This window comes from Physella acuta, unplaced genomic scaffold (assembly GCF_028476545.2).
Source record: "Physella acuta isolate Inbredline_101_S28 unplaced genomic scaffold, ASM2847654v3 ptg001613l, whole genome shotgun sequence".
Classification (NCBI taxonomy): domain Eukaryota; kingdom Metazoa; phylum Mollusca; class Gastropoda; family Physidae; genus Physella; species Physella acuta.
Window position 1 is genome coordinate 70,001 of NW_026733127.1, and position 12,199 is coordinate 82,199.

The 12,199-nt window shown below is 37.9% G+C and overlaps 1 protein-coding gene across 3 annotated transcripts in view; it reads right to left on the reverse strand.

Annotated features, from left to right (window-relative positions):
* LOC131929313 (apoptosis-inducing factor 3) overlaps positions 1–10,248 on the reverse strand; it is a 53,939-nt gene extending 43,691 nt beyond the window's left edge. Inside the window, exon 1 of one of the 3 annotated variants that reach the window (XM_059285423.1) lies at positions 10,192–10,248. The gene's annotated coding sequence lies outside the window, so the exon portion shown is untranslated. Of the gene's footprint in view, positions 1–9,911; positions 10,131–10,191 lie in introns of those variants that run through there. The other 2 variants (XM_059285420.1, XM_059285419.1) reach the window with 2 other exon arrangements.
* Between the last annotated feature and the right edge of the window lie 1,951 nt (positions 10,249–12,199).

Genomic DNA, 12,199 nt, shown 5'->3' on the forward strand with positions numbered 1-12,199 from the left:
TTTTTTATTAATGTGTTTGTTGTCGTAGGCCTACACATTTCTCTAGACCATGTCCATTGTTTTTGTACACATTACTATAGATCATGTGCATTGTTTTTGTATACATTATCTAGGCCATTGTCAAGATTTGTTTTTCTTTATTTAATCTAAAATCTACAGCGCAGTAGGGAATGTATTAAGTTAGCTTGATAAAGATTACTGCGTGGGAAAAGTAATGCGACACGTAATTCTTTCTCCTTCACCCCCCCCCCCCCCTCCGGTTAACTCGCCCACACATTTTATTTCGAGGTATTTTTATCCCACACACCCGACATTATGGAGATTAAGTTTAGCTCACGTGTTGTGACAAGGTAAGGAAAAAGAAATATTTTAACTTGAAATCATACCAACATTCCTGGCCACTCTATATTCAGGTAGGTTTCACCTGAGTTGGGATAGGTGTGTGGGGGAGAGGGAGGGGGGGCACAGCAGTGCCGTCATGACATAAGACTGTGACCTCACAAGAGCGGACATCACTTGGTTCGTCAACTATCATATTTCATACGTCACGATGACAGATAGCCTTCACTGTCACCACAGAGAAATTTGAGCTAAAAATTATTTTTTTTGTACTGGTCACATGACCGACAGGTTTGCCAGCTTGAAATTAAAAAAAAAAAAAAAGAAAAAGAAAACAACTAAAAAACCTGACATTAATTCCATGCAGCCTATTCGTGTTATTTTTGTGTGTGGCTCATTTACATTATCTTCACGCATATGCAACCGGAGATTTAGAAAGCGATTGCTGGAGAGACCAGCCGTTGGGCTAATCCAATAAAAGGCTTACACTGACATTTTGGACACGAGGAAAGAGTTGAACCATCGATGTGTAGGGTACAATACGATCAGAGTTTCTTACAGGCATCTCTTCGGGGGGGGGGGGGGGTATAGTATGTATAGTAAACATACACTTTTACTAGTGTCCACCCGCGTCCACCCCCCCCCCCCCGAAAAATGTTGACCGCACACCCCCCCCCCCCCCCCGAAAATTTCAAGTGCCCCCCCCCCCCCCCCCCGGAGAAAAAAAGTCTGGAAGAAACACTGAATACGATTAACAGCATTCGTTAACTGTAACAGCCACTCCGAGTTTCTTCCAGGCATCTCTTCGGAAGGGGGGGGGGGGGGGCAGAGCTCTCGAAGAGAGTCAACCCCCCCCCCCCCCCCCCGCGAACCAAATGGAATTTATATGAAAATGTATACTTTTAACAGTGTCCGCCCCGTCTGCAAAAAAGTCTGGAAGAAACACTGCTGTCACTATTCATGTTAATCCTAACTCTAACACAAAACTTAATTTTAACCTCAAGTCGAACCATATCAGACGCAGTTCCCTGAAGGGGTACGGCTAACCTAAGAGTGCGCAATGGTTTAGCCCTAACGACTCATTGTTTGAGTGTACAAAAAAGATTGGAGATGGTGTTGACTTTGGTTTCCTGGGAGACGAGCACGTGATGTTTACACTTTGTCGGGGTCACGTGATGTTGACAAGCTGGTCGTCTGGAAGGTGAGACATTTTTAAAACACGACTTTTAAAAATGGAGAGTGGGGGGGGGGGATCTTTGATAACAGCACTACAGGGTTTGGGCGGGGGGGGGGGGGGAGGAGGGAACTCTTGACAAATCAACACAGCCTAAACTCATATAATACATCTAAGTCAACATAACACATGTATGTGTGTCCGCTATTTTACGAAAAATAAAATTTAAAAATAAAAACTTTCTGCGTGTATCCAAGATTTCATAAAACACCCGTAGAACTAAGTTTATTCAACATGTTATCTTAATAAACGAAAGTTTCTGAATACAACCAACATACCGTGAATTTCTACAACCTTACCCAATATTTCATTAAAAATGAGCTAACACTTGTACACACCAGAACCAACAAACCACCAGTCAACAATTACACAAACTACAAACTTTGACGCTTGCGAACTTCCACCCCCCCCCTCGTCCCAATAAAAAATCTGTATAAATACGTCTGCTACACACTGATCTCTGAATATTGGAAATCGATAAATCAATCCGATCTCCTGGCTTATGCATCTCTGTAATAATATTTATTTTGTATATTTCGATTCGTATGTTAAAAAATATTCACATATGTAAAAACAAGTTAGAGCTATCGTTTGTAGAAAGTTTGATCAGGGTTTGTTTCAGACATTTTTTTCAGGGGAACTTGAAACATTAAAATGACGAGGGTGGGTGTGAGGTGGGGGGAGGGGCAGTAAAACAAATTTCCGGGACGGCGAACACTTTCTAAAGGACATATTTTCTATATAAATAATACATCTTTTTAATATCGTACGAAGTGGGGGGGGGGGGGGGGGGGCGTTGATGTGCCTGAAAGAAACCCCCAAGTTCGATACTTGAAGGTAGAGGTATTTTACCTCTCTGTCGTCAAATACACGTTATCTGCAGGTAAAATTGTTGAGGCCTAGTTTTTGTCCAATATACAGAGCGGGGTCAAATTTTTGTTTAAAAAATGTTGAACGGGGAGGGAATGTGGGAGGGGGGGGGGGAGGAAGGAAAAAGGGGAAGTAGCTTTATCTATTATTTAAAATTCTTAGTGGTGGTTGTCTGTCTATGGAAATGTTAGTGGGCGTTTGATTTGTTGTGAACGTCATGTTTTATTGTTTATTGTGGACGTCGTGTTTCATTGTTTATTGTAGATGTCGTGTTTTATTGTTTATTGTGGACGTCATGTTTTATTGATTATTGTGGACGTATTTTTTATTTCTTGTGGTGAACGTCACGTTATTATGTTAGCGATGGACGTTATGTTTTATTGTTAACGTCATGTTTCGTGTTTGTTATCAGTTTTTGCTGGTAAGATATGTATTTCTTGCTGGTAAGATATGTATTTCTTGCTTGTAAGATATGTATTTCTTGCTAGAATAAAATATGTATGACCATTAAAAATTTACGTTAAACGAAGTCGCTAATGTTTTCATTTCGACCACATTCCTGTACGCTCAGTGCATATCGTCAACAGTGCAGGGCGTTGGTCTATTGCTGGGGGAGGGGATGAGGGGGTGGTACTCCTCGGTCGGTATGTTTTAATTAAATACGTAAGAAAGGGGGGGGGGGGCGGGGAGTGAGGTAAAATCAACAGTGTTGCATATATTTTCATAAGCCGAATCTAATTTAATACTTATGGGGTAAGAAAAACCAGAGATAATTAAATAAAGTTTTTTTTACTGATGTTACTTTTAATAATGTAATACTTGTGGAGGGCTTAGGATTCACGAGTCGTTCATTTTATTCCTTGTGGGAAAACTTAAGAAACGTCAGTCACGGTGTTTCATATATAGATTTTAAATGCATATAGTACGGTACAGATTTCACTGTGTGTTATATGAATCTCTTGTTTTCCTGACTTTGTTTCATGTGTTCCTCCAATTCAGACCGTTTAATGATAATTACATTGACGGCTGTAGAGTTTTAAATTTACAATCATTAAAATGTGCCTCTGGACGAGTTGAAAAAACAGCATCAGATGTGTTTACAAGTCTACAATCAATATGAGAACATTCGTGGATTTCCAGCAGAGGATCTCACGTCTGCGTAGATGGGACTCCTGGGGTTTGTAATAAAAGGGATCCCTGCTGTTTGTAGAGAAAGGGATCACTGCTGTTTGTAATGAAAGGGATCACTGCTGTTTGTAATGAAAGGGATCACTGAGGTTTGTAATGAAAGGGATCACTGCAGTTTGTACAGAAAGTGATCCCTACGGTTTGTAATGAATGGGATCCCTACGGTTTGTAATAAAAGGGATCCCTGCTGTTTGGAATGAAAGGGATCCCTGAGGCTTGTAATGAAAGGGATCTCTGTGGTTTGTAATGAAAGGGATCTCTGTGGTTTGTAATGAAAGGGATCCCTGCGGTTTGTAATGAAAGGGATCACTGAGGTTTGTAATGAAAGGGATCCCTGCGGTTTGTACAGCATAGGGTCCCCGAAGCTTATGCAGCAAAGGATCATTTAGGTTTGTACAACAACCGATCCCAGAGACGTGTACAGTGGTGCCTGAAGTTTGTATAGGAAGAAATCCCGAAGTTTATACAGGAAGGGATCCCTTAGATTTGTTTATCAAGGAGTCCCAAAAAACTGAAGACTGAGTTCAGCTTATACTTCTAAACCTATTTAAAGCCACATGACTCAAAGTTTACTTATTATGTTTTAAATATAGAATGAATGTAAGAAAGATAGCTTCATTGTGTGTACATATTTTGATGTAGTGTCTATAATCCTAGTAGATTTAACATTAGAGGCTTGTTAAGTCTCTATATTAAACACAATGATGAAAAGTTGTGATGATTCTAAATAGTATTTAACGCAAGTATAAATTATGCAAAGGGAAATGTGGCTAATTTAGTGGTAAACTATTCGTAAGTCAGTCTTGGTACCACGTACCACTGATTTAAGTATAATTTTGTTGATCACTGACTAAAGCAATATTTAGCTGACAATTAGGCAAGTTATACTGATGCTGACCACTGCCCAAAGCATGATTTTGCTGACCACTGCCCAAAGCATGATTTAACTGACCACTTATTTAAGTATAATTGTGCTGACCACTGACCAAAGCATGATTTTGCTGTCCACAAGCCAAACTATGATTTTGTTGATAATTGACACCAAGAAATAGCTTCTGTAAAGTAGCGAATGTGCCCGCTTTTGAAATACTTGAGAACCGTTGCTGGAGAAAATGCAATTAGAGCGAGTTCATTAAGAAATCAGGAGACAAGAAGAATAAAAAAAATAATGGAATCTAATCAGCGATATTTTAATTGGATAGAGTACAGTAAGGACGTTGATTGGGGTGTCAAGGTGGTCATGGGGGAGTGGGCTTGGATGTTTAATTGATTGGTTGTAGATGGGTGTTAGGGCTTGGCTGTTTAATTGATTGGGGTGTTAGGGTGGGTGGAGGGGGTTGGCTGTTTAATTGATTAAGGTGTATATGGGTGTTAGGGTGGGGTGAGGGTGGAGGGGGTTGGCTGTTTATTTGATTGGGGTGTAGATGGGTGTTAGGGTGGGGTGGGGGTGGAGGGGGTTGGCTGTTTAATTGATTGGGTATAGATGGGTGTTAGGATGGTGTGAGGGTGGAGGGGGCTGGCTGTTTAATTGATTGGGTATAGATGGGTGTTAGGATGGTGTGAGGGTGGAGGGGGCTGGCTGTTTAATTGATTGGGTGTAGATGGGTGTTAGGGATTGGCTGTTTAATTGATTGGGGTGTTAGGGTTGGGGGTGGGGGCTTGGCTGTTTAATTGATAGAGGTTTAGATGGGTATTAGGGTGGGGGTTGGGGGGTGGTGAACCAACTATCTTATGGTGATTGTTGGCTGAATATTTGATTGAGGGTTGTTTGTAGGTGTGAGATTGGTGCTGGTGATTGGTTGTTTGACTGAATGGGGTGGGTGGAGGTGGGTGGTGGTGATTGGTTGTTTGAATGGGGTGGGTGGAGGTGGGTGGTGCTGCTTGGTTGTTTGACTGAACGGGGTGGAGGTGGGTGTTCTTGGTAGTCGGCTATCATGTAAACAAACAATTAAAACATACATCACTGTCTATAGGTTTAGGACCACATACAGGTTGTAATGTTTACAAAAATGGTCTATTAATAGCCGAAGCTGAATACGCATGTCAGGGTCATGGGTCAAATAATTGTAAAGATCTTTCAGAATTTTAAACAAAAATAAAACTAAGGCAGCATGCTTTTAGTTATTTTTAAGACACTCATAGTCATAGATCTATCTTCTGAGACTTTAATTTTCAATCAGTTTATATAAAAATAGGCAACAATATATGAATCGTGACCTAGTTTGTGGCGTTAACATAACTGTCACAGACTGTATAATTAGGTATGTTTATTATATTGTGTTTTGCATGAATGAAGAGTACCTGGCTAGCGGAAGGACTGTCTGAGCGATCGTCATGTGTATTTCCCATGCTTTTGGGTGAGATCGCTCATTGACGTAAGGGGAGAGAAAGTGGTGAATAAAAGGGAGAGAAAAAGGTGAACGGGGGTTGTGTGCTAGGACTGAGGACTGGAACGATGGCAGTGAGTGTAAGATGTCTCCATGACTTGGAGTCGTGATTATTATTTGTACCTATATCAGTTGATCTTCAAATATGGATGTACCACGGATTTATCTGTACATAGTGTAAATAAAGTTGTCATTTGAAGTTGCCACTGTTGCTCGTGTTCCTGTATGAAAGCTAACCCACAACAACAAAGAATACATGTTGTTACATATGGTGTCAGAAGTGAGCGTCTACTGTTACATTGTCAGAAGCAATTGAAGAAGTGATGTTGTTACATTGGTAAATTATATTGAAGTCTAAAATCGTCAACGAAGTTACAGTGTTACTACAAGTGATCAAGAATTGTCACATTATCATTGTAAGCAGTTTTCAACGTTTTTGAAGTGGTCTTCCACTGTTTCCACTTGAAAGTCATCTATCTACACTCAAGTCAGAAGGGTTGCTGTAGTCAAGTCAGACGTTTTGTTCAAGTCAAGTCATCAACGTGATAATTTTTATCACCTTATTTCGATATTGTCTCACCAATGTCGAGTAAATATCGTCTGTGTGTTTTTTCTGTTTGGATTTAGCCGATCAAGTCTTAGTGTTTCTTTTCTACTGTTTGGATTTAGCTGTTCAAGTTTTCTATATGGATTAGCTGTTCAAGTTTTTCTGCTGTTTGGATTTAGCAGATCAAGTTTATTTTTGTAACTGTTCCTAAAGATGTCTTATCTAAAACTGGACAAATTTCTACTCTGTAACAGGCTACTAGAACTATTTTGAATTTTTTTCAACTTTTTGGAATCAACAAAGTGAACTATTTTTGTACTATATATGTACTATGAACTTTTCTTGGATTACTAGATGTCTGTAATCAACTGAACAAAGCCAGAATACAAGAAAGGGTATTGTAAATTAATTAACATTTATCTATTGTCAACTAATGAATTTATATTTTATGTCATAAATAGAAAATATATCAAAATGTTATGTTTTGAAGAATATCTAGCACTAGCGAGGGCGCAAGGCATTAAGAAGATGAAGAAGCAGATAGCCTGGGCAAACACTCGATTTGACCGAGACATAGAAAAAGCATTAGAAGCATGGGACGAAGAAAATGAACAACCCAGACTAGCTCATGGAAAAGTAATAAGAGAATTAGATGGTGAGACAGAAATAGTGCGTAATAGATCAAGAGCTATTACAGAGGTGCAAAAAGAAGAAGAAATGTCAGATGGAGATAAAGTAGAGGAGACTGTACAATCAAAAGGAAAGCGGAAAAAAAGAAACAGAAAACAGAGAGCAGATAAAAGGGCTGAAACTTTGGAAAAACAAGTAGGCCTACATGAACTAGCATATGAACAAGAACTATTAGAAATGAAAGCTATAACAGACACAAATGAACCAAAATTAGAAAGTGAACAGACAGAATTTAAAGCAGAACTTGAAGAAGTAAATATTAGCAACCTTAAGAATGAAGAACAAAGTAACATAGTCCAGGAAGAATTGAAACCAAAGAAAAAAACAGAGGGTGAACTTAATAATGATTTTTTGGAGACAGATACATTGGAATGTCTTAAGATTGACTCTTTTTTGACTCAAACGCAGGTACACGAGAATATTACTGAGAGTTGTATCACAAGTCCATCAGAGAATGGCAGTCAACAAGAAACAAGTCCATCAGAGAATGGTAGTCAAAATGATTTAATAAGCCCATCAGTTAATGGCAGTGATGATTTAATAAGTCCATCGGAGAATGGCAGGAATCATGATAAACTAATGATGATTAATGAATCAGTGAACTTAATAAGCCACAATGAAGAGAACGTACCTATTGAAGATTTACTTCGAAAATTGGAGTCAAACTATAAAGAAGATATACTAGAACTCAAGAATAAATTTAACAAAGAAATGGAGAAATTAACACAGAAATTTATGTGTGAATTAGAATCAATAAAGAAGCACAAGGAAGTTAAGAAAGATGAAACAGTAACTAGAAACTACAATGTCATTGATGCACAGAATGAAAGTAAAAGAAATTTAGCAAACTATGAATACAGTCAACATGTTAATAAGAATGTCATTAATGTCATTAATGCACAGAATGAAAGAAAAAGAAATTTAGCAAACTATGAATACAGTCACCATGTTTATAAGAAGCCAAAATCTAGATGTTTTTACTGCGGAAAAACAGGTCATTACCAAAATCAATGTTGGCATAGGTTGGCAAAACAGAGAAGAAACAATTATGTACAAAGAAAGTCATGTGGGAAATATAGTAATTTAAGAAAGAATATATCATGTTCTAATGAAAGATACCGAAGCAAGATGTATTATGAAAGGCCAAAGCAATGCCATAATATTTATATTGAGTTGGTTGATGAACCAAACCAACATACACAAAGCAAGATAACCACTGACGTTGTTCAGAAACCAGAGGAGAATATTAAAACAAATGAAGTAACACAAGTTACACGAAATCTAGGAAATGATTATGGTAGCAAAGCTGAAAGCTACAATTTGAGGGAGAGATGGCATACGGGTCATCGTCAACTGCACGAGAACGATTACTCATGCTATAGAGGATGCTAAGATTAAATTATCAATTGACAGTTTATTAATATTATACAGTCTGTAACTGTAATATATAAATATCAAACAATTTGTATCAGTAAATATAAATTATATAAATTGTGTAATATTTCAAAAGAAAGAAAACTGTATTATGTTAAACCTATTCTATACTATTAATTAACAGTGAATAAAGTAAATCAAGTAAAAGTTAGAGACTATTTATTCCGCATAACAATAAGACGGAAGTCTCAATGATGAATTGTATCAGTCGATACCTGTGAAAGGCAAGAATGTTGTGTTGTGACCTAGATGTGACTGAAATGGGTCGACTAGGGGAGACAACAAAGTATATTACTCATGCGTGGTAATAATATACCTTGATGATAAGGAAGTTTTTTACTACATAGGATATAGTTATTTAAATTATGAGTTGAATTAAGTCTCTGATAATTTCAACTATGTATTATGTTTGGTAATAAGGTCATGTACCAGACTCGTCTGGTAATTTATTAAACTCATTTGTTTTGTTTATACTACAGTTACTGGGTAATTGAAATGTTTTTTTTCTCCTATGTGAATGTATATTGATGCATTAAATATTACATATAATGCTTGTACATTTAAAGTTTTTGTTCAAAACACTGACATATTTTAATTATCACTGATATAGTCACTATATACTGTTGTATTTGTATGCACTATAAATTTATGACTACAAGTGCTTAGTCTAAAATGAATATATTTTACTCTACTTTGAGTTGTACACAGTTTTTTGTTGTCTGGCACATGATCCTGCCCTACCAATATTGTATTTATAAATTTTGTTACACAAAATTTGATTTGAAGGGGGGACGTGTCACAGACTGTATAATTAGGTATGTTTATTATATTGTGTTTTGCATGAATGAAGAGTACCTGGCTAGCGGAAGGACTGTCTGAGCGATCGTCATGTGTATTTCCCATGCTTTTGGGTGAGATCGCTCATTGACGTAAGGGGAGAGAAAGTGGTGAATAAAAGGGAGAGAAAAAGGTGAACGGGGGTTGTGTGCTAGGACTGAGGACTGGAACGATGGCAGTGAGTGTAAGATGTCTCCATGACTTGGAGTCGTGATTATTATTTGTACCTATATCAGTTGATCTTCAAATATGGATGTACCACGGATTTATCTGTACATAGTGTAAATAAAGTTGTCATTTGAAGTTGCCACTGTTGCTCGTGTTCCTGTATGAAAGCTAACCCACAACAACAAAGAATACATGTTGTTACAATAACTATATTTACCTGATATAGACTCCAAGGGAAACAACTTATCCTTTAGAAAGATAATAACTTTTTCACTCCGTTTATTATATCTCACTTCTAATACACTTTTTATTTTACTCATAAAATACAACAGAAATAAAACTTTATATTATTATATTTGTTCTGCTAAGATAAATAAAATATGAATATTTTTTGTCCACATTCAAACGTTCTTGCCCAGGCCCTCACTTTATCGAAAAAGAAATAACTATTAAATAATGAATCTATAAAAAGCTAGACCTAGAACGTGAATAAATACCTGGGTCGCTGCAGAAAAAAAGTGCTGTTTTCTTGTTTCTATTCGCGTCGTCGTCAAATGCAGTTTTTTTTTTATCTTGAAAGGGGGGGGGGGGGGGGGGTCGTAGTTCGCCGGCGGGCAAGTCGCCGTAAAGACAAGGGGATTAGAGGAGATACTGGTAATGTAAACATCCGATTGTCTTTTTGTAGCCAGCATAATCCCACGCAAGCTATCGTAATGCTGGTTTTAATTTTAGAAATAAATGGAGCATTTTAATTAATGAGGTAGACTACTTGTTGGGTTTTTTTAATTTATAGATGATGATTTCAGAGAGGGTCTTTTTATTTCATTTTACTACAGTTTAAATTCATAGCACAGCTTTACTTAATCCCAGTTAATCCGGCTTAACGTTAAGCAATGTTATAAAAAAGTCACTCGTCCGGTATTTAAAGATTTGAGCTGGCCAAAAGGTAGGCTCGGCTTTAAGGCCACGGACTTGAAGCAGACGATCTTCTGACCTAAATAGCTTACAGTTTGAAAGTTATTCAAATGTACTTTTTGAAGTTTACAGAACGAAGGTTTTTAAGAAGTTTAGGGAGAGATTTATTTGGTAGGCCTGCTGGTTGGTTTGTCTTAGCGTCAACAGGTCACTGCTACAAATATGTCATGTTTGTCATATGTCATGCTGCTCTTGCCCAATGTCATGTTTATCATATGTCATGGTACTCTTGCCCAATGTCATGTTTGTCTTATGTCATGGTACTCTTGCGCAATGTCATGTTTGTCATATGTCATGCTGCTCTTGTCTAATGTCATGTTTATCATATGTCATGGTACTCTTGCCCAATGTCATGTTTGTCATATGCCATGGTACTCTTGCGCAATGTCATGTTTGTCATATGTCCTGGTAATCTTGCCAAATGTCATGTCTGTCTTATGTCATACCAATCTTGCCCAATGTCATATGCTGCTTGTGTCATGTCACTACTACCCACATGTCATATTTGGCTTATGTCATGTCATTCCTACAAAATATCATGTGCTGCATCCATCTGACCAATCTCTGATGTCTAAAGATATTGGGACAGTTTTGTTTACTTTTTCGATCCTCAGATACCAAGTTATGCCACTAAAAAATCCCACAGGAATCTCAACTCAAGATGTCGCCCCCAAATAGCTTTAGTTCGGTTGGTAGCTATCAATACACCACGTGACTTGTCACCCACGTGACTAGCAGTGGCCAAAGATCGTGACGAGAAATTCAACAAGTTCACTGACCTGTGACCCTTGAGCTTCTATTTTTAGGATTTTCCCCTCACATGACTAAGCGATATTTACAATCGCTGGATTTGACGGATTATAGTTTTTATAGAATAGACTGTCATAAATATGTGCGTGGCCTACTAGTTTGGTTGGTAATAAAAATATTTTTTGTTTGGCTATTCACGAATATTGTTCTGAAATAAAAGAAAATTACGCATATTGTACCAAGATGTAAAGGCGTGCACGAATGTTATACCAAACAATGTATTGGCAGTCACGAAGGTTATACCAAAACTGCATTGGCAGTCACCAGTTTCTTCCAAGCATCTCTTCGGGGGGTGGGGGGAGGGGCGAAGAAAGACTACCGCCCTCTTTTCCATCCCCCCCCCCCCCGAACGAAATGGAATTTATATATGTGACGAGCGAACATTTATCCTGCCGACAACGCCAATTGTAACGAGCCAACAGTTACCATGCTCGCAACGCCACATGTAATGAGACCTAATTGCCTGTAGTGCCACGTGTTAACGAGTTTAACCACTCATTCTAGACAACATTGACCACAGTATAGATACTCAAGATGCAGGTTCGCTATTGATCCTTTATTACATGAATCAAGAAATGCTTCATAATAACACAATAAATCAACAGGAATGCTTCTCAATAATAGTCTGAATCAACTGACCCCTAACAGTCCTTCACTAGGCTTTATATAACTGAATCCACATGTCTATAATCCTCCTTAACACAATACGGCTAACCCGTT